The 24,041-nt window shown below is 39.3% G+C and overlaps 1 long non-coding RNA gene across 2 annotated transcripts; it reads right to left on the reverse strand.

The window, feature by feature from the left end:
• Nucleotides 1–16,561: 16,561 nt before the first annotated feature.
• LOC141600179 (uncharacterized) lies at nucleotides 16,562–23,665 on the reverse strand. 2 transcript variants are annotated; one of them, XR_012524236.1, is made up of 4 exons: nucleotides 23,292–23,665; nucleotides 19,998–20,880; nucleotides 18,853–18,983; nucleotides 16,562–16,743 (listed from the first exon to the last, which is right to left on the reverse strand). It is a non-coding gene; the product is annotated as an uncharacterized LOC141600179 (long non-coding RNA). The 2 variants fall into 2 exon arrangements; XR_012524235.1 differs by lacking the exon at nucleotides 19,998–20,880 and having other exon boundaries at nucleotides 23,292–23,640.
• Between the last annotated feature and the right edge of the window lie 376 nt (nucleotides 23,666–24,041).

A 24,041-nucleotide genomic window follows, 5' to 3' on the forward strand; every position in this document is an offset into this window, starting at 1 on the left:
CAACAAGGCTATGGGATGATTAGGGAGTGATTAGGGAGAGATTAGGGTTAACTTAGAAATGATGAAGTTTAAATGATGTTTTGAAAACTGACGCGGGATAGAAAATAATCTTAAACACTCCCTAATCAAACCGTCAAAATAATACTCGCCAGACCGAATACTCGGTCGAGTAAAGTTATACTCGGCCGAGTATCCGCTACTCGGTCGAGTATTCATATACTCGGCCGAGTATTCATCGGCAGAACCAAAACAACTCACAACAACAGCACTACTCGGCCGAGTAGGCTCTACTCGGTCGAGTAGTCACCAAAGAAAATCCGTAGTATTACAGGCTTCCCCCCTTAAAAAGAACTTCGTCCCGAAGTTCACACACTACTCTCAAAACAAGGCGCAACACAACGCCACAAGACTATGCTAACCACATAAAACAACACCAAAGAACTACACAAGTCACCACAAAATCACTACCCTGACTCAAAGCAAAACAAAAAAATAAGACAAAACACGACCGCAACCATCTCCTACCCCCCTAAAAAGACAACTGTTACGTCCCCGTAACCAAACATACCTGATAAAAAAGGTTAGGAAAACGTTCTCGCATAGCTTCCTCGGGTTCCCATATGGCTTCCTCTACGTTATGATTAGACCAAAGGACCTTGAGTAAGACCGTCTCACCATTACGGGTCTTACGAACCTTGCGATCAAGAATTTCCTTAGGAATCTCGGCGTAGGACAAGGATTCATCAAGCTCGATGTTCTCCATTTCAAGGATATGCGACGGATCGCTCACATACTTCCGAAGTTGAGATAAATGAAAAACATTGTGTACTCTATCCAAAGCTGGTGGTAACGCTAACCGGTAAGCTACCTCGCCAACACGGTCCAAAATCTCATAAGGACCTATAAACTTTTGGCTTAGCTTACTCTTTTTCCCAAACCTCATAACACCTCGCATAGGTGACACTTTCAAAAGAACCTTGTCACCTACCGTAAACTCAATGTCCCTGCGGTGTAAGTCGGCGTAGCTCTTCTGACGATCTTGAGCTGCTCTCATCTTTTGCCGAATTAACTGGACTTGCTCAACCATATCTTGAACCAGCTGTGGCCCTAAAACCACCGTCTCAGAACTATCATCCCAACAAACTGGACTTCGACATTTCCAGCCATACAAAGCTTCAAAAGGTGCCATCCCGATGCTTCTATGATAACTGTTATTGTATGAAAACTCGATCGGATCAAGCATGTCTTCCCAACTGCCCCCAAACTCCATAACACATGCCCTCAACATGTCCTTTAAGGTCTTGATGGTCTGTTCCGTCTGACCATCGGTTGCCGGATGAAAGGCTGTACTCATCTTCAAAGTTGTACCCATCAACTCTTGCAGCTCTTGCCAAAACTTGGATATAAACCTCGCATCACGATCAGAAACGATATCTTTTGGTATACCATGTAACCGAACCACATGCCTCCTGTAACCCAATGCCAGCTGCATCTTAGACCAAGTATCTCTAATGGGAACGAAATGAGCTGACTTGGTTAACCGATCAACAATCACCCAAATCATGTTGTTACCTTGTTGTGACCTAGGCATCCCCACAATGAAGTCCATGGAGATCGACTCCCACTTCCACTCGGGTACTTCCAAAGACTGAATCTTACCTTGTGGTCTCCTTTGTTCACCCTTGACCCTTTGACAGGTCAAACATCTGGCTACAAACTCAGCTACATCTCTCTTCATGTTTGGCCACCAAAAAGTCTTCTTAAGGTCTTTATAAAGCTTGTCACCACCCGGGTGAACTGAATAGGGAGTGCAATGAGCCTCCGTCAGGATCACTCTCCGCAACTCTGCATCCTCAGGAACACACCATCTCCCATCAAAACGAACACTTCCATCTGAATGGATAGAAAACCTGGAATTTGTTCCACTCTCTACCTTTGACTTCCACTTCTGAATCTTAGGATCAAGCTCTTGCTTACTCTTGATGTTCTCATACAACTCTGGCTCGATCGTCAAATCCCCGATGGTATCCCCCTCTCGAATCATAAAGATCCCCAACCTAGACATCTCATCCCTCAACTTCAGCAAGGACATAGTTGTACATAGCGAATGAACGCTCTTCCTACTCAGTGCATCTGCAACAACATTAGCCTTACCCTCGTGATAGATGATCTCCATATCATAATCTCCAATCAGCTCCATCCACCGTCTCTGTCGCATGTTAAGCTCCTTCTGAGTGTAGATATACTTTAGACTCTTATGATCAGAGAACACCTTAAAAGTTGCTCCATAAAGGTAGTGCCTCCAAATCTTAAGAGCGAACACAACTGCACCCAGCTCCAGATCATGAGTAGGATAGTTCTCCTCATATTGCTTCAGCTGCCTTGAAGCATAAGCTATGACTTTCCCTTCCTGCATCAAAACACAACCAAGACCATTCTTTGAAGCGTCGGTATATACCTCAAAGTTCTCACAACCCTCTGGCAAGGCTAGGATAGGAGCTGTGGTCAAACGTTCCTTTAAGGTCTGAAACGCTGTCTCACAACTCTCATCCCAAACAAATCTGACTTCCTTCCTCATCAAAGATGTCATAGGCCGCGCTATGGTAGAGAAATCTTTCACAAATCTCCTGTAGTAGCCGGCAAGGCCTAAGAAACTCCGAATCTCAGCAACATTCTTCGGCGATTCCCACTTGGTAAGCGCCTCAATCTTACTAGGATCCACAGATACCCCTTCTTAGATATCACATGGCCCAGAAAAGCCACTTCCTCTAACCAGAACTCGCACTTAGATAGCTTGGCATAAAGCTGATTTTCTCTCAAGGTCTGCAGGACTATCCTCAAGTGCTCCTCATGCTCTTCCTTAGTCTTAGAATAGACTAAGATATCGTCGATTAAAACAACCACAAACCTATCCAAGAACGGTGTAAAGATCTGATTCATCAAATCCATAAAAGTCGCCGCATTGCATTGGTCAACCCAAAAGGCATCACCACGTACTCGTAATGACCATATCGAGATCGGAACGCTGTCTTAGGAATATCCTCATCTGCTATCCTCAGCTGGTCATATCCCGACCTACGATCAATCATGGAAAACACACCTGCTCCACTAAGCTGATCAAACAGGTCGTCAATCCTAGGCAATGGATACTTGTTCTTCACTGTGACACGATTGAGCTCTCTGTAATCAATGCACAGTCTCATACTCCCATCTTTCTTCTTTACAAAAAGAACTGGAGCTCCCCACGGCGACACACTAGGCCTGATGTAACCCTTGCCTAGCAACTCATGTATCTTCTTTTTCAACTCTGCCAACTCTTTAGGTGCCATACAGTAAGGTGCTTTAGATATAGGACCCGTTCCCGGCTTAAGCTCCACGCTGAAATCAACATCCCTCTTGGGAGGCAAACTCGGTATCTCCTCAGGAAAAACATCTTCGAACTCTCTCACAACAGATATCTCAGGAGCTGTCGGTGGCTCTACTCGGTGGTCTCTCACATGACATAGAATCAAGGGACACTTCTTCCTCAAACATGACTTTAAAGTCATCACAGCTATGAACCTACACTTAGGCTTTACCACAAGCCCTCTATAGGACACCCTAATACCCTTGGGACCCTTTAAGGACACCCTCTTTTGCCGATAATCTATTCTGGCATCATACTTACCCAACCAATCCATCCTGACAATCACCTCGAACCCATCCATAGGAAACTCTAACAGGTCTACTGGTAAATCTACCCCTCCAACTACCATGGATACTCCCTTATAAAGCTTGAGACATGACACAGACTCCCCTGAAGGTATGAACACATCATCTTTTACAACCTCAAACTTCCCCAAACCCATAGACACGGCATGACTCTTAGACATAAAAGAATGTGTAGCCCCGGAATCAAACAAAACAAAGGACGGTACATTATGAACAAGAAAGGTACCGGTAACTACATGAGCATCATCCTGTGCTTCCTGCTTGTCCATCATGAAAAGCTTTTCACTTTTTTTTTCTCGTCCTCCACCCCGAATCAAGCATTGGAGGTACTTGGCTTGGCCGCCGAATCTCGAGTGGTGTTTGTTGTTCGCGCCGATAAGATCCATCACCACCGCGGTTGTAACCGCCCTGGTTGCCCTGTCCACCTCTGTTGCCCCATGAACCTCCCGGTCGGTTACTAGCAAAACTCGAGTCGGCTCCCCGAGAAAAATTCCCCGACCGAGCTCCTGAACCATCTGGCTTGCCCGTAGCTCGTGCATTCCCGTCTTTTGTGGCCTATCCCACCACAATTGAAGCATGTAAGGTTAGAGTTGTCACTCACACTCCGACCTCCATTCTTTCCCCGACCACGAGATCCTCCCGAGAAACCAGCTCCACCAGAAAAAGCCTTAGCATGGTCGAAGTTCCCTTTCTTGTTGGCCGGTGACGATTGTTGTTTCCACCATCGGCCTTCCTCTTTTCAAAGATCGGTCCTCTCATCGATCTCTCTTGAGAGATCTACCATTCTCTCAGCTTGACCCGCTCTCAGGTACACTTCCTTGAGGTCAGTAGCAACCCCAGCTGGCATACGACTCACGATCTTAACAGATAAACCCCTCTCAAAACGGAGAGCCAAACCTCTCTGTCCTAGCTGCATGTCCTCAACATAACGAGATAGCTCTAAAAACCGATGATAGTAGTCAGTGACCGTCATCTCCTCAGTCATGGTGAAGGAATCAAACTCAGATCTCATCTTGTGTCGGATATGATCCTAAGACGAATCGCTCCCTCATAGCACTCTTCAACCCGGACGAAGGAATAGCTCCTTCTGCCTGGTAAAAAGCTCTAGCATCTTCCTTGACGTTTTGCCACCAAACTGCAGCTTCACCTCTTAGGTAGTACACTACCTGCTCAACAATCATGTCTTCGGGGCACTTAACCATTTCCATGAGAGCTTCAATCTCACGGTGCCACTTCTCGAGTAGCTTTGGTTCACCTACCCCATCATATGTGGGAGGGTTGAAACGAGCAATGATGATGCTGAGCTGAGTTGCATCCATCGACTTCTCGTTCCCCTTTCCCACATTTTTGAGAGCTTCAAGGAGAGTCTCTTGTTGCTCAATCATGCAAGCAACCTCATCAAGAGTCATCTCCGAAGCTTGGATCTGCGCGGGAGTTCTTTTGGGCGGCATACTGAGCTGACAAGAAACACGGAAACGTAAACACAAAATCCTACCACTCAAAACGTAATAACCTTCCGCCAAAAGAACACTCGGCCGAGTATACAACCATACTCGGTCGAGTAACGACTACTCGGTCGAGTATCTTAGATACTCGGTTGAGTATTGACTTCAGAAGCGAACGTCAAAAACTCAAAAAAACACTCGGTCGAGTAAAACAACACTCGGCCGAGTAGACTCTGCTCGGTCGAGTATACTTTCTTACTCGGTCGACTTATCACATACAGTAGCCACTGCTACTCACAGCCAATCAATACTCGGTCGAGTGCTCCCTACTCGGTCGAGTACCTGCCCTGCTCGGCCGAGTCACAGAATAGACGGGTATACAGTATAAAGTTCTCTATCACGCTCACTATTCCCGTAACGAACACATAACATTAAGGACTTTAATGCCACGTTATAATCACATCAGCATACAATTCAAATATCAAGAACTTTAATGCCACGTTATAATCATATCAGCATAAAATTCATGCATATGCTAAATCCAACATGACAAACATTCACACACCCGTCACATCCTCCATTTCTCCCATCACCACACTTACAACTTTCAACACACACACTTTCAACTATCAACTATTACCAACATGCATCTTCACATACATGTACATACAAAACCTAACTCTCATCACACTTCCCCATGTTACCGGCTCGAGTTAGTGAGGGCCAATTTGCGACTCCGGGACGTCTCCCGAGTCTTTGCGGTAGCTCCAAACAACTCTCCCCGGGTTCATTTTATTTAGACTCCCTAGGTTCATTAAATTCATTTGTTTAGGTGCCGGAATCTTCGGCTCTGATACCACTTTGTAACACCCCCTCATACCAAGGTGCCTTACCAGGACCACCCTACCATGAACGTGTGTTACCATCTCGGTTGCCCGAGGTTAGTACATATCAAAAGCGTCTGAACTGAGCACATTTATTAAAGTACTGTAAAGTATAAAGTTTACAACATCCAAATCCAAATACTGGTTTAACAAAAATACAACTCCAAAGTCTAACAATAAAAGAAATCCAAATAAGACTCAGACGGTGATGCTATGACTGGTGATGGCAATACTCCCAAGACAGTCCCCAAGCTCACACTAGTAATACCTGTCAAGCCTGCTTACCATCCCCGAATGGATCACCGCAGATTTCACAACAACAACGGGGTCAGTATTACTCAAATATTAAGACAAACAAACGGAGAAATCAACTGATCATCGCCCATTCCCAATCCTCCATTCTCACACAGTAACCGACTACACACAGAAGTGTGTAGCCCTGCCAGATTACCCATCGCAACAGGTAATACTCACCGCCAGTGGGTGACCGCAGCCGATCCCACCTAGTCCAGCTCCTCAACGAGCGACAACAATCCCTGTCCCTTAATGTGTACATCCCCTCCCGTGGCGGGTTCCACGGAGGGCGAACTAGGGTGTGAAGCCACTCCCGCAAGTGACTCCACCACAATCACAATCACATGATATCACAGCCATCTCAATACCCTCACACCAACATCGTCACAAAAATCTCCATACTCCGATGATTAACAGATAACAATAATCACAACAAACATATCTTACAAAGAACAGTAAACTGAGTAGAAAACCCTACCTTAGAAATCAGCAGTGGAATGAACTTGAATACTCGGAAAGGCTCCTCTACGAAGTCTTCTCCTATACCATAATCATATCACACAATTGCACATTACACAACCCCCATATTCCCAATTCCGTAAATGTACAGTAACCCCAACGAATACGAATAACATAGAAATAGAACTTACCAACAGTAGGATGAGGAATTATACGTAAGGACTCCAAAGATTTCACAAACAACAAGGCTATGGGATGATTAGGGAGTGATTAAGGAGAGATTAGGGTTAACGTAGAAATGATGAAGTTGAAATGATGTTTTGAAAACTGACGCGGGATATAAAATAATCTTAAATACTCCCTAATCAAACCGTCAAAATAATACTCGCCAGACCGAATACTCGGTCGAGTAAAGTTATACTCGGCCGAGTATCCGCTACTCGGTCGAGTATTCACTATACTCGGCCGAGTATTCATCGGCAGAACCAAAACAACTCACAACAACAGCACTACTCGGCCGAGTAGGCTCTACTTGGTCGAGTAGTCACCAAAGAAAATCCGTAGTATTACAGTTAATGCTTAATTAAAAGTTGATTACAAGATTAAAATGAGATTAAGATTGCATATGAAGAACATGATAATCTAATTAGTACAATGGTGTATTTATACTAAGGATTAGGTACATAAATTAGGGTTAGTAAGGGCTTAAATGACGATCAAGACCCTTAAGAAAAGTTGAGGAAGTGCTCCTCTCGAAGGAGATGCTCATCTCCGCTTCACTAGTCTTCAAGGAATATGCGCATCCCGAGTGGACTGAGGGAGAGGACGTTTTGCACTGTTAAGAAATCCGAGCGGCCAGATGGTCTGGACGAGCAGATTGTGGAGGTCCAGGACGAGCGGATTGGGTGGTGGGATGCTCTGATTCTGGAGGGTTGGGACGAGCGTTCCGAGGCTGCGACGAGCGGATTGTGGCTCAGCAAGCTTCTTCTTCATTTCTTCTTTTTTTCTTCCAATAATCCTCAAGGATTTTGTGGGGGATGTAAGGATCTTCTCATCATTGCCCATCTACTACATTATTTACATAGGCCTTCTATTCTTGTCTTCTCTTTGATGCTTGGTCATTAGATTCGATCAATTTAGCTCCATTTTGCCATGAAAATGCAAGGTTTGCACTCCTCTCCTACCAAGGAAATAATACCTCAAAGAATATGCAAAACGAAAGACTAAAGATAGTAAATGACCCAATTATGCACTAAAAAGCATAGGAACGAGGCTAATTCGGGACTAAATATGCTCAAATATTGGTCACATCAAATATCCCCAAACCGAACCTTTGCTCGTCCCGAGTAAAGAGGTGACAAAACTAGGACCCTTATTTAAACTAACCTACTAATATAACCTATATGAGATAATTAGCGGGTCTCACTCCGCCCCTTCAACTCACAACAAGACAACTATGAGGTAGGATGCCTTCTTGCAAGGCAAGGTGGGCCAGGCCAAAATGGCGACACATCCAAGCATTAAAGCATACAAAATAAAGTAATGGATGCATCTACAAAAGAATAGCCACTTTCATCATCTAAGTGGCAGAAATTATCTAAAGGGGAAGCAATTCAAGGGTACACATTCCATTATAGATATGGTTTCTTCATACTACTAAGCCTAGAAGGATACCAATAAATCACCTCCAAGTTGTGTCAAGCTAGGATACCTTTGTCCTCAATCGTTAAATGATTTCGTCAAGAATAGACTCCCTATGGTGTTAGAAACAATGGAGGATCGCGGAATTCCCCTTCTTACCTAGACAAGAAGAAGGGTCGTCCCATCTCTACCATGCACAAAACTGGATACGATAGAAAAGGGATCAACAGAACTTGAGTTTCATATGGGAGTTTGCTTTTCGTTGTTGTTTCTTCCCCCAATTTCTTGTGGCATTTGACATTTTGAGAACATTTCCTTTGCCATTTCTTTTGATGTTTGGCATTTCAATACTTAACAATTTTCAACTTTTTGCATTTTCTTTTGAACATTTTCAAAGTCACCCCATTTGTAGTGAGGGTGCTTATTTTTGAAGCATAGGAGTTTTCATTTTTGTCACTCCTCTTTTCTTTTGATGCAATTTCTGCAAACTTTTTTCACTTTTCATTTCATTTCTTGAACTCAAATTTTTGAACAATTTTTGTGCCAATTCCCTTTTGTTGGCAAAATGTGGTAGAACATGGATGATGGTTGCATAGTTTCAAGGGTCACCAGGGAATAAACGGTAGCCAAAGAGTTATCACACCACAAGGTACTCTTGACTAGGCCTTAATCCATGGGTCAAAGGATACTAGCATGACACATCCTAGGGTGTTTTACAAGTATTCTAACAAGCAAAGTCTTAAGAAGAAAAAGTATCTACAAGAGCCTTATATACACTTGTCAAGCTTCCCAAATAGACGGTTTCACAAAATTTTTCCTAACATGCAACTATATGCCATGATGCAACTAATATTTATACAACCTAATGCATATGCTTCTACCAACTAGTATGCCAAATAATCTAAATGCAATCCTAAATTCACATTGTTTATACCGGATCAATCAAAATAAAGCCACATAGTCATTAACTTAAAGAGGAAAAAGGAGATTGGAAAGATCATACCATGCGGTCTTCAATATCCTCATGTCTCGGATGTGGCATAGTCGATCAATGTGAAAAAGGATGAACAAACACAATATATACAAGACTACACTACAAAGGAAATGAAAATGTTTTTGGATTTTTCAATTTTTCTGTATTTTGTTTTAATGTAATTAAAGGACATATTTTTGTATTTTTCAAAAAATTTCAATTTTTATCATTTTTGTTTTAAAAAGGTCAAGTTAGAATTTCCCATCCCCACACTAGTATGGGTATTGTCCTCAATGGCCAATACGATAAGAAATTATGCAATTTACATGAATATGCATGATTTCTAAGCTAAATGCAAATGATATATATACAAGAGTGAATGCAAACTAAGCTATGCTATATGATGCATGGTTTTTGTTATGGTGGAGAGCATAATTTAGATTAGCTCCAATGCATATGCATAAACTTCCCCAAACCAAAATAGACACTATTTCTAATGTCAAAAATTGGGGGAGTTCATGCATAAAAATGCAATGCCTGAAACTAAAATTTGTCATTTTGGATTTTGAAAGTTGGGAACAATAAAATGAACACCTTAATGGAACCAAGGTGTTAGTCCTCCAATGTTGCTAGGACTACAAAAACTTGAAACAAATACTATACAACAAGTTATCAAAACATGAAATTCTTATCATGAAAAATTTTAAAAAAAGAAGGGAATAAAAGAAACTTCACTCGAGCCTTGATGGGTGCCTATTGCCCGCTCCATCTAGCCATGAAGTGTTCTTTAAAGATCGCCATCATCCCCTTCCAAGTCGTTATCCCAAGCTCCTCTTGATGCATCACTTCCATTGAAATTCATGAATTCATCACCCTCACTATCAAGCTCCACCGTGTCTCCACCATTTGACTTGTCACTTTCTTCACCCTCTCGACCATGTGCTCCCTCATTAGCCCTTGCCGAATTTGGGAAGAGAATATTCATTTGAGCCCAAGAGGGAAGCATTCCCTCTTCACTAATAATCCCTTGTCGAGCCATTTGATGAAATTGCGGATACAAGGCATATTATTTATCCACATTGGCCTCGAATTGGAGAAGGTGCAAATCTTGAAGGATCCCCATCACGAAATCATCCCTAGGAAGGATGAAGGGATTTGGGTGGTTATAGGGTTGGTATTGGAAAGGGTAGGGTGGTATCACAATCTTCTCATCTTCATTTCTTGGTTGCTCATGTTGTTGTTGTTGTGTTGGGGGTGGTTCTTGATTGGCTTGATTTGAGTTTGTGGGGACGAGATAAGATAGGATTGGAGAAAGAGGACCAATTATTGGTGAAATTCTTGGCAAACCATTCATTGGTAAGTAAATGGGGTTGCTCCCCTTGCTGATCCAATTAATCCTCTTCTCATAACCCGCATGGGTTATCCAATGCGGTTGAATAAGAATTAGATCCTCGTTGATTCTCGTATTTCCCGGAAGTGGAGTATATTCATTGTTTTCATTAAACTTAGGATTGAAGTGCTTTGCAAGTCTTGTGATGAGTCCTTCATTGACAATATTCTTCATACCATCATCATCCACGTTTCGGAATTTTGCCCATTTCTCTAGGAGAACAAGCGGTGCATTGAAATGATATCCGCTTCTCCCTTGGATCTCAAGATATGACTCCATAAAAACGAGGCCTAGTTTGTTCACTATCGTCGGATCTCGGCGAGCAAGAATAGTTCCCGATAAGAATCGATAAGTGAGCCTTAGGATGGGGTTTTGGATGTGAAAGGCCAAAAATTCCTTAATATATGAAAAAGCTCGTCCCGTCATAGCTCTCCATAATGGTGTTACATTATACTTCTTTGGTCTTGATGTTCGGCTAGGCGACACATCTAGACCGAGCACATTTGCAATCTCGACAAGAGTCATCATCCTTGTTATATTTTCCAATCTAAACTCTACACAAATTGTCTTGTTCAAAGTGGTAATCTTTAAGAAACTCAAGAACTCAAGGACAAGAGACCAATAGGTTCGTTCATGCATATGGAATAAAGTAGAAAGACCAAATAACTCGAAGAGGGCTTCCGTTTGGTGATAGATTCCAAGTTTTCTCAAGGTTTTATGGCACAAGAATTTGGTAGGAAGAATATTCTTACCAAGTAGTCGGTGGAAAACGAGCCTTTGAACATCGTTGACAAACTCTATATTGAAAAATTCATCAAGCTTGGTGAGGTCAACTATCTCCTCATGTTCTCTTCTTAAAGTGATGATGTAAGAGGTAGATGAGCTTCCTCTTACCCTTGGCCTTCTTCTTTCTCTAGATAATGATCCTCTTGGTCCTATTCTTGGATGTAGATTTGGAATTTGACATGTTGAAATATGGGGATGCTTTTTGTGAATTAGATCTCTTTGTGAATCTTTTTGAAACCCTAGATTTTAGGGGTTTTTGTTTTTGTTGGGTGAATGAGTGCTTGAGATATGATTGGGGTCATAAGAGAAGGGGGTTTTATATTATGAGTGGAAGGAAGGATGAGGTGTCACAAATTGCGTGGTGGGGAGGTTTTTAATTGGCGAAAAACCGAAAAATAAGACGCAGGGAGACGAGCGGATTCTGCCTCGGGACGCTCGGATTTCTGACTATGGGGATGAGCGGATTCTACTCAGGATGCTCGGATTGTCATCCAGAACAGATCCCAAAATATGAAGTAGCCAGGACGAGCGTATACTAGTCGGGACGAGCGTCTGGCTGTAGTAGGACGAGCGAATTCTATAGAGGATGCTCGTATTCTCTTCGAGGGAGAAATACCTGAAATTGATCCATCAGGACGAGCGGATTCTTCATTAGGATGACCATCATGACCGAGACAAGCGGATTGTTACTGAGGACGCTCAGATCTTGTGTCAGAATAAAACAGCTACTTGTCAGCTCCCTTAGGACGAGCAGCTCACCAGGGGGACGCTCGGGTTGCTTGCCTGGACGAGCGGATTCCTCACGGGACGCTCGGATTGATCCTGTTTTTCCTCTACTCCGGTGTAGGCGCTTCCACACACTTGAATTCTAATTCCTTCATTCATCAAAATGATTAGTGACCCTCCCTAACTTACTCTCATGGCAAGAATCATGTTTATGATTAAAAATGCAATAAAGTTAAAGATACAAGTTAAAGGGGTTTGTATATTTACAAGTGGTGGTTTGGAGAGGACTCCACCAAACTCTCCTTTTGATGATCCTTTCAAGGAGGAGGAGGCTCGAGGTAGGTGACCTCGACCTCTCCAATAAATGCTCCCTCCTAATATTGTTTCAATCTTTGGCCATTGACCTTAAATTTGCTTCCATCTTCCGACTTGATCTCAAAGTCTCCATACTTTCCTACCTCAGTGATCACATAAGGACCCATCCATCTAGAGTTCAATTTCCCGGGAAAGAGTCGATATCGGGAGTTGAAAAGAAGGACTTTATCTCCCTTGTGCAAGACTTTTTGCTTGATTCTCTTATCATGAAGCAACTTTGTCCTCTCTTTGTAGATCTTGGCATTCTCATAAGATTGTAGTTGGAATTCTTCCAATTCTTGAATTTGTATCATCCTCTTTTGACCACTTAATTTGAGATCAAGGTTGAGAGCTTTGATTGCCCAAAAAGCTTTGTACTCTAACTCAATTGGCAAGTGGCATGCCTTCCCATAGACAAGTTTGTAAGGGGAAGCTCCTATGGGAGTCTTATAGGCCGTCCTATAAGCCCAAAGAGCATCATCAAGCTTCATGCTCCAATCCTTACGAGTCTTGTTGACAACTTTCTCAAGAATTTGCTTGATCTCTCTATTTGAAACTTCAACTTGACCGCTTGTTTGAGGATGGTATCCCAAGCCGGTTCTATATTGAACACCATATTTGGTCAAAAGGGATGTGAGCTTCTTTTCATGAAAATGCGTTCCTCTATCACTTATGATTGCTCTAGGGACTCCGAATCTTGGGAAGATTATTTTCTTGAAGAGTTTAGTGACCGTCCTTGCATCATCGGTTGGGGTGGCAATTGCCTCTACCCATTTTGAGACGTAGTCTACGGCCACAAGGATGTATTTGTTCCCTTTGGATGTCACAAACGGCCCTTGGTTGTCGATCCCCCAAACGTCGAAGATCTCTACCTCTAGTATACCCTTTTGCGGCATTTCATTCCTCCAAGAGATATTCCCCGTTCTTTCACAAGCATCACAATGAAGGATGAATTCCCTAGCATCTTGGAACATAGTAGGCCAAAAGAAGCTCGATTGAAGAATTTTCGCAATGGTTCTTCTTGCTCCGTGGTCTCCACCATAAGGGGATGAGTGACATCCTTCCAAGTGTGGGATTTATCTGTATGCATCCCTTAAAAATAAGGACTATAACGAATTTATAAATGATGAATGCGAGTCATAAAATAAATTACATAAACAAAAGGGTAGAGAATTATGAAACAACCTTTGGTCCTTGCTAATTCGGCCTAAGAAGAATATCGCAATGATATTCGCCTATTAGTTGTATCCAAGATGCTCCGAGAAATGCCCTTTGATTTTGCTATAATCGATCCAAAAATAAACTGATTAATTTTAGGTTTCTTGTGTTTTTCCGATGAGAGGAGGCAAGAATTGGGAAAAAGAAAAATTAGGTTAAAGAGAAATCCCCTACTCTCCTTATAACCGAGTATATGGAGTAGATGGGTTGATTTTCTCTTCCAAATTTTCGGCCCATAGGAACCGAAATAATAAGGATTAAAATCCTTATTTTCGGTTATTCCAAAAATGTATAAAATGTGTAAATTGTCATCTAGTGAGGATCGAACCCATGACCTCTTGGTTTGAGTACCCTCACTATTACCACTATGACACATTCATCTTATTGATATTAAATATAACCGATTACATTTAATTACGAATTAACAGATTAATTCGTCTAAGCTAACATTACATACATTTAATTAAATATAACTTATAATATTCAATTTACAAATTGACAGTTAATTCGTCTCAACTAATATTATTTAATCTTCATTAAATAATTGTCTCATCAACACATTGACTGACTGTTTAGTCATATAAGGCATCAATGTGATTATATTTCTATAACCACATCTCTCAAACACATCCAATAGGTGTGACCTTTAGGGACCAGTTGATCACCGCCATCTGTATGATAATAACGTCAAACTTTCTAGCAAGCCAACCGTTATTAGGTAATCGTTAATCAACTGATTAAAATAAGAAGTATACCCTTGTGAACCTGTAAAAGATTTACAAATGTTATCACACTAATTTGTGGAGGACACAAGCTCCAACAAACTCCCACTTGTCCTCACAAGTGTATGTGCGATAACCGATTCTCATATCCTAAAATTTCTCCCACTCAATGTAAAACAATTTGCAAATCCGTATTCACAAAGGTCGTATTTTACAAGCGATCATCATCAAGAGTGGTTTCCCCGACTAGAGAGTAACTTAATTGATAAACGAATCAACATTCGAGCATGGCCATGCATTTCGATTCTGACTCCTCGAGTGGCCCCGAGAAATAACTATACCGATAAGGGTAGGATATTTTCCTCAACTCGAATTCTGCAGATGTAAGCACGGTATGAAATGACCCAGAAAAAATCTACTTAGCCTCCAGTTACGGCAGACCGTGAGAAAGAAACCAAAGTCACCCAAAAACTGCCTTAATCTCAAGAGATAGTCGATAGTCAAAAGAATCGACTCTAGGAACACAATGGATGTCCTATCCACGACCTGGCACCGAATGTTTTTAAACATTTAGGACTCCATTACGTTGTCACAAAAAAATGTCCTGCGAGGTATCGTTATAATCTCCGCATCTGTGATCGATCAGTCAACCGTTTGACTTATGGCTCGTTGAACCCACCATCAATCGACTGCACAATATAATAGCCGGAGTTATCAGCTCACATTGGCGATTACGGACCAAAACAAATATAATGTAATTCAGTTCACTTTGTGGCGTTCAATGTTGTCAGTATAATCCACATGAAAAACAAAATATTATATATAAAACGATGAAGTTATAGTATATGAAAAAGATAACGTATCGAATTCAAAATCAACTACTATAACTCAGGTACACGTTTAATTCTCATGGAGAAAACGTGCCCTCCTTGCTTATCATATTTCTATGGCTCAGTAGTAGAATCTGCTACAACTTCCTGTTTGGAACTATTCTAGCTGACCGCAGCACCATTAAGAGTAAGAACGAATCTAGAATGAGATTTCTAATCATCTCGATCCGTTTGGAAGCTAGCCTCTGCGTAACCGATTGCGCATAGCTTAGTATCTCCTTCATAAGTCAATACCCTATCCTTAGTCCTCCGTACGTACTTGAGGATATTTTTAACAGCTATCCAGTGTGTTTCACCTGGATTCTTTTGGTATCGACCCGTCATACTCAATGCATATGCCACGTCTGGACGTGTGCATATCATGGCATACATGATTGATCCTATTGTAGATGTATAAGGAACACGACTCATGCGCTCAATCCCTTCAGGCGTCGTGGGTGACTGAGACTTGCTCAACTGCATCCCAGTCGTCATTGGAAGGTTCCCCTTCTTGGAGTTGGTCATGCTTGAACTTCTCAAGAATCTTATCCAAATAAGACTCTCGACTAAGTGATAACGTCCGTCGTGATCTATCTCGGTAGATACGGATTCCCAAAATGCGCTGTGCCTCACCCAGATCTTTCATCTGGAAATGGTTATTCAACCATTCTTTAACTGAAGATAGGAGAGGAATGTCATTCCCAATCAAGAGTATGTCATCGACATACAATATCAAGAATACAATCTTGCTCCCACTCGACTTGATATATAAGCATGGTTCCTCGACCGATCGAGTGAAACCATACTCTTTTATCACCTGGTCGAAACGATGATTCCAACTCCGAGAAGCTTGCATAAGTCCATAAATGGAATGCTTAAGCTTGCATACTTTCTTAGGATGTAGCATGACTACAGGTGCAAAAATCTCATCATAATGCAATCCTTGCACTTGAGTGAAACCTTTTGCCACAAGTCGTGCCTTATAGGCATCTGGTTGCGCGTCTACAGAAAGCTTTTGTAACAACCTCGATTTTCAGGCTAATTTAAAAATAACATTTATATAAAAAGCTGGTCGAAAAATCGAGAATGTCACTGGAAATATACAAAGCTGCTCAAAATAGTAAAATGTAAAATTTAGAACTATCTTTTCAGAGTTTACAAACCATTAATAAAATAAATAAATAAATGATAAAGCTGGTACAAAATACTTAATACAAAACTTGACTGAAAATCCACTTTAAGATGACTCGAGCTCAACGGAAACAATCCACCTGAAAACAATTGGCAATTGACAGAGTAAAAAATAAAACTCTATACCCATGACGGGCAGCCCAAAAGGGAGAAAACACGTTAACCGGAAGAAAGAAAGTATGCTGGTAACAGAGTAAAACCACAGTAAACTCAAAGATTTCTCAATAGTTTCACATAGTACTACACACACTCACGAACTCCTTTATTTCATGTCTCACTCTCACAACAACAGCTCGTACCAAATAAACTCACAATATCTCAACTTATAACCAGTACTATACCATCATTGACCCAATGACTCAAACAAGGGGTGGGTGAACACTGAACCAGCAAGAGTACCGCGAAAAAAATACTTGATCTCAATATTGATTTCAAAATAAAATAACTATCTAAATAATAACCATGGTCACAATGGACCCAAACTAAAACTTGGCACAACGGCCCCAATACAAATAATCAATCTTATAAATATCACAACCTCAAAACAAATGTCAAACTTAATATTCTTAAAAATCTTTCTTCTGTCAAATACAAGTAATCAACCTTTTAACAACATATGCACACCAACTTAATTCACATAGTTTTCTCCTGCAATCACATTTACTTAGCTAATACTAGTATGATACTCTTTAAATCTCCACATACACCTCCTTATCATAAATAATGTATCTCTAGTTATAGCAAAATAATATTAGCTACCTCTATTTATAAAGAATAATGTTATAGTCAATACAATTCACCTTAGCACACACATAAATAAACCAAGTAGACATAAATTATATGGTAAGAAACTTTACTTCCTCGAGACTAAGAGATTAACAAGAAACGCCAGGCTATAAGACTTGATGTGTACACCTCTATGTCAGGTCGACTACTAAAACAATCTTTTGTATGTTCGGCTCGCCACTGCGGGTTGTGAGCCAATATATAAACTTCACTAGGCATTTTTATATGCGTGGCTGAGCCAAACTTTAATCCTCTAGTCTTATGACTTTAAATTTTAGTAGATACGCTAAATAAACTATAAAATTCCGAAATAAAGTTGAGTTGTCATATTACAAAGAAAATAGTATAATTACTTTAAAAATAATATAACTCGAGTACTTACTACGTGTAAATAAAAATAAACACGGAACATAATAAAAACGCTCCGCAACTAATCTCAGAAGACTAAATTAATAAAATTTATTCCCTGGATACAATACTCATTTACGCACTACCATAATTAAGCAAATTCGATTTCACTATTCCAAACTCAACTCCTAGTATAAAACTCCAAGTAGCTATCATGTATTTTTTTATTATCGTTCTTAAGCCAAGTACAGTGAACGGGGAGAAAAACCTACAAGACAATACTACATGCTCAATATCAATACAAACTCAATAATAAAGAACCTTAACCAAGGTCGCACAAGGACTGTACAATATAATATTGCACAAAGACCTCATAAATCTATACCAATCTCAATTTCAATATCCTTGTCGTCAAATGTCCCTTTAAAGGATTGCTCAACGCTCGGAGTTTTAAGCTACTCACCACTTACCATGTCAAAGAACAACAGCTGAAACATAATATTAACCAAATTAGGTTCTGTGTACTCACAAGTCTAAGCTCAAAAGCCAAATATAAGTCGGGACTCCAAATGTTACACAACAATTGAAATACGAGAATACTCATCATCTTAATCCGTATAAGACCAACGAAAATTAAATTAAACAACTTATTATTCCCCACCGTCATCAATCCTCATCCAAATGGGTTTAGCTACCTAGTTAAGTAATCTATTGGATACTACCTTAAAGAAATCATCAACTAATATGATTGTTTGTATAGACTCGATATTATCGCTCAACCCATCAATACTAATTCCAATATTAATTAACATACTCCACTACCTCTTAGTATTATGTAACAATACTTTGACAATATTGATAGATCTAACCCCATCTTACCCATTAATCAACCAAACAAGGATGAAATAATATCCAATAATATATATGAATATCAACATGTGCCATAGTTAATTTAACATAATCGAGTTCGGTCATCCAACAACGAAATCAATTAGCACTTAAACACACAATCCCGAATAATAGTACAAATATTAGGATCGGTAGAATCATGTTACCTTAAATAAGGGAGTGGATCGATAAAATCATATGTTGAAAATCTGAAATTTCACTGTAAGAATGTTGAACATGGTTGGCTAAGGATGAAGATGCTCAAAATCTCCTTCTTCTTTCTTTCCCCTTGACCATGCTGGTGGAGTTCCACCAAAAAAAAAAAAAAAAACGGAAGAGTAAATGACGGTGTAATTCCTAATCAGATGAATGTTCCAGAGAAGAGAATAAAAGGAAATTATAAAATTATAATTCTTTTGTGATTCCCAGAAATAGGGGCCAAATAGAGTTTTATCTATCTAAGACTTCAAAGTGATAAAAAAAAATAAAAGGAGCCGACTTACAACAGATGATGACCAACACTTTAAGTTTCTAATTTCATTTTTGTTTTCTCATTATTAATTTTTTTTCTTGAAATTTAAATAAAGTATTAAAATTAGTTTAAAATGTTTGGGGTATTACAATATTCCCCCCTTAAAAGGAACTTCGTCCCGAAGTTTGAGTTTAGAAAATCAAAACAAAGTAAAATCTGACTGGTATTACACTATGATTAAAAGCAACATAAACAATGATTCTCCAAACTTCTTTCAACCTTCAATTCCAGAGTTTTGTATTCCGTTCTTTCATGTTTCATTACCATTTATTAGCATTGTAATAAAACATATACATTTCCACCAAAACAAATGTACACTCAAATTGATCATGATAGAACTATGGTTAATATGTTCTTTGCTGGTTGCAAAGATCAGCAAGCAAGATTCGTAAGCTAGAAACTTGAACGGTGCCTTGATACAATAGAAAAGGCTCAATAAACCATAAAAATGGATTTGGAGTCAAGATTAAGCTTGGTCGAGAACTATCGCATGAAAAAAGGTATAAATAACTGGGGAAAAAAACACTCAAAATAATAGCTAGCATCTTTACTCCACCGGCTATCATCCATCTTAGTTACAGTCTCAAGGATCGAAAGTTACAAGCCTAAAACACATTAATTTGTCAAATACATCTACAGGGCATACAATCCTATATTCCTACTATTATTAATCAAAAACTTATGAAACCAAACTAATCCACAAAGAAAACACCGTAGATATATGAAAGCAAATTGCACCAACCAAAAGAAATTAAATATGAAAGCGGATATTCACCATACCAGAACTTAAACTCGAGAAGACGGAGAATAAAGGGCTTGAACTCATCAGAACGTTTGGTGGGCAAAATGCCGCCATAAGAAGGCTTAGAATTAGGAACAACCAAAGTCAAAGGGGACATGAAATCACTTAACCGAAACATGACATAACACCCAAGTAAATATAGAATGAAGAAATACCCTTTTAACAAAATAGACCCTAATTGCAAACAGGAATACAAGAAATGCGGTTCCTGCCCTCCAAGGAGGTGTATATGGGACTGTCTTATCCAAGTAATATCATTAAGTTGACCGATTTCTTTGTAACTGAAGAATTATTCATGGATTCACCTCCTCCTAAATCCTCCATAATACAAAGCCCCATATTCAATCAGCTTTACTAAAATTTTTGTAAGTAAAGATTGAAGTGGGTTGAAAGATTATTGAGAGTTTACTAATTCGTTCGAGTTCAAAAACAACTACAACACTTCTATCATTTCGTGAACTTTTGAAAATATAAAATTTAATAGGGCAATGTCAAGAGAGGATCTAGACACCAAACTAGGAAACCTTAAAAAAAATTAAAATCAGCGGTGCTAAGATATGACGATCTGAACACCTAACCAAGAAAGAAAACCACTCTGATACCAATTGTAACAACCTCGATTTTCAGGCTAATTTAAAAATAACATTTATATAAAAAGCTGGTCGAAAAATCGAGAATGTCACTGGAAATATACAAAGCTGCTCAAAATAGTAAAATGTAAAATTTAGAACTATCTTTTCAGAGTTTACAAACCATTAATAAAATAAATAAATAAATGATAAAGCTGGTACAAAATACTTAATACAAAACTTGACTGAAAATCCACTTTAAGATGACTCGAGCTCAACGGAAACAATCCACCTGAAAACAATTGGCAATTGACAGAGTGAAAAATAAAACTCTATACCCATGACGGGCAGCCCAAAAGGGAGAAAACACGTTAACCGGAAGAAAGAAAGTAAGCTGGTAACAGAGTAAAACCACAGTAAACTCAAAGATTTCTCAATAGTTTCACATAGTATTACACACACTCACGAACTCCTTTATTTCATGTCTCACTCTCACAACAACAGCTCGTACCAAATAAACTCACAATATCTCAACTTATAACCAGTATTATACCATCATTGACCCAATGACTCAACCAAGGGGTGGGTGAACACTGAACCAGCAAGAGTACCGCGAAAAAAATACTTGATCTCAATATTGATTTCAAAATAAAATAACTATCTAAATAATAACCATGGTCACAATGGACCCAAACTAAAACTTGGCACAACGGCCCCAATACCAATAATCAATCTTATAAATATCACAACCTCAAAACAAATGTCATACTTAATATTCTTAAAAATATTTCTTCTGTGAAATACAAGTAATCAACCTTTTAACAACATATGCACACCAACTTAATTCACATAGTTTTCTCCTGCAATCACATTTACTTAGCTAATACTAGTATGATACTCTTTAAATCTCCACATACACCTCCTTATCATAAATAATGTATCTCTAGTTATAGCAAAATAATATTAGCTACCTCTATTTATAAAGAATAATGTTATAGTCAATGCAATTCACCTTAGCACACACATAAATAAACCAAGTAGACATAAATTATATGGTAAGAAACTTTACTTCCTCGAGACTAAGAGATTAACAAGAAACGGCAGGCTATAAGACTTGATGTATACACCTCTATGTCAGGTCGACTTCTAAAACAATCTTTTGTATGTTCGGCTCGCCACTGCGGGTTGTGAGCCAATATATAAACTTCACTAGGCAATTTTATATGCGTGGCTTGCCACTGCGGGTTCTAAGCCAATCTATTTTCACTAGGCATTTTTATATGCCCGGCTCGCCACTGCGGGTTCTGAGCCAATCTATATTCACTAGGCATTTTTATATGCCCGGCTCGCCACTGCGGGTTCTGAGCCAATCTATATTCACTAGGCATTTTTATATGCCCGGCTCGCCACTGCGGGTTGTGAGCCAAACTTTATTCACTAGGCATTTTTATATGCCCGGCTCGCCACTGCGGGTTCTGAGCCAATCTATATTCAATAGGCATTTTTATATGCCCGGCTCGCCACTGCGGGTTGTGAGCCAAACTTTAATCCTCTAGTCTTATGACTTTAAATTTTAGCAGATACGCTAAATAAACTATAAAATTCCGAAATAAAGTTGAGTTGTCATATTACAAAGAAAATAGTATAATTACTTTAAAAATAATATAACTCGAGTACTTACTACGTGTAAATAAAAATAAACACGGAACATAATAAAAACGCTCCGCAACTAATCTCAGAAGACTAAATTAATAAAATTTATTCCCTGGATACAATACTCATTTACGCACTACCATAATTAAGCAAATTCGATTTCACTATTCCAAACTCAACTCCTAGTATAAAACTCCAAGTAGATATCATGTATTTTTTTTATTATCGTTCTTAAGCCAAGTACAGTGAATGGGGAGAAAAACCTACAAGACAATACTTCATGCTCAATATCAATACAAACTCAATAATAAAGAACGTTAACCAAGGTCACACATGGACCGTACAATATAATATTGCACAAAGACCTCATAAATCTATACCAATCTCAATTTCAATATCCTTGTCGTCAAATGTCCCTTTAAAGGATTGCTCAACGCTCGGAGTTTCAAGCTACTCACCACTTACCATATCAAAGAACAACAGCTGAAACATAATACTAACCGAATTAGGTTCTGTGTACTCACAAGTCTAAGCTCAAAAGCCAAATATAAGTCGGGACTCCAAATGTTACACAACAATTGAAATACGAGAATACTCATCATCTTAATTTGTATAAGACCAACGAAAATTAAATTAAACAACTTATTGTTCCCCACCGTCATCAATCCTCATCCAAATGGGTTTAGCTACCTAGTTAAGTAATCTATTGGATACTACCTTAAAGAAATCATCAACTAATATGATTGTTTGTATAGACTCGATATTATCGCTCAACCCATCAATACTAATTCCAATATTAATTAACATACTCCACTACCTCTTAGTATTATGTAACCATACTTTGACAATATTGATAGATCTAACCCCATCTTACCCATTAATCAACCAAACAAGGAAGAAATAATATCCAATAATATATATGAATATCAACATGTGCCATAGTTAATTTAAGATAATCAAGTTCGGTCATCCAACAACGAAATCAATTAGCACTTAAACACACAATCCCGAATAATAGTACAAATATTAGGATCGGTAGAATCATGTTACCTTAAATAAGGGAGTGGATCGATAAAATCATATGTTGAAAATCTCAAATTTCACTGTAAGAATGTTGAACATGGTTGGCTAAGGATGAAGATGCTCAAAATCTCCTTCTTCTTTCTTTCCCCTTGACCATGCTGGTGGAGTTCCACCAAAAAATAAAAAAAAAACGGAAGAGTAAATGACGGTGTAATTCCTAATCAGATGAATGTTCCAGAGAAGAGAATAAAAGGAAATTATAAAATTATAATTCTTTTGTGATTGCAGAAATAGGGGCCAAATAGAGTTTTATCAATCTAAGACTTCAAAGTGATGAAAAAAATAAAAGGAGCCGACTTACAACAGATGATGACCAACATTTTAAGTTTCTAATTTCATTTTTGTTTTCTCATTATTAATTTTTTTTTTCTTGAAATTTAAATAAAGTATTAAAATTAGTTTAAAATGTTTGGAGTATTACAGCTTTATTTTGTAAAGCCATTTGCACTGTAGAGGTTTTACCTTATTAGGTAAATCAACTAGATCACATACGTCATTCTCATACATGGAGTCCATCTCGGATTGCATGGCTTCGAGCCATAGCTTTGAGTCGGAACAGGTCATGGCACCTTTATAGGTAGCGGGTTCATTACTCTCTAGAAGTAAAACGTCATTCTCCTCGACCATACCAATGTAACGTCCGGAGGATAAGAGACTCTACCCGACCTCCTAGGTTCCTCAGGAATATTAACCGTATCATCAGTTGGAGGAACAACT

The sequence above is a fragment of the Silene latifolia genome, chromosome 9 (genome assembly GCF_048544455.1).
Source record: "Silene latifolia isolate original U9 population chromosome 9, ASM4854445v1, whole genome shotgun sequence".
Taxonomy (NCBI): Eukaryota; Viridiplantae; Streptophyta; class Magnoliopsida; order Caryophyllales; family Caryophyllaceae; genus Silene; species Silene latifolia.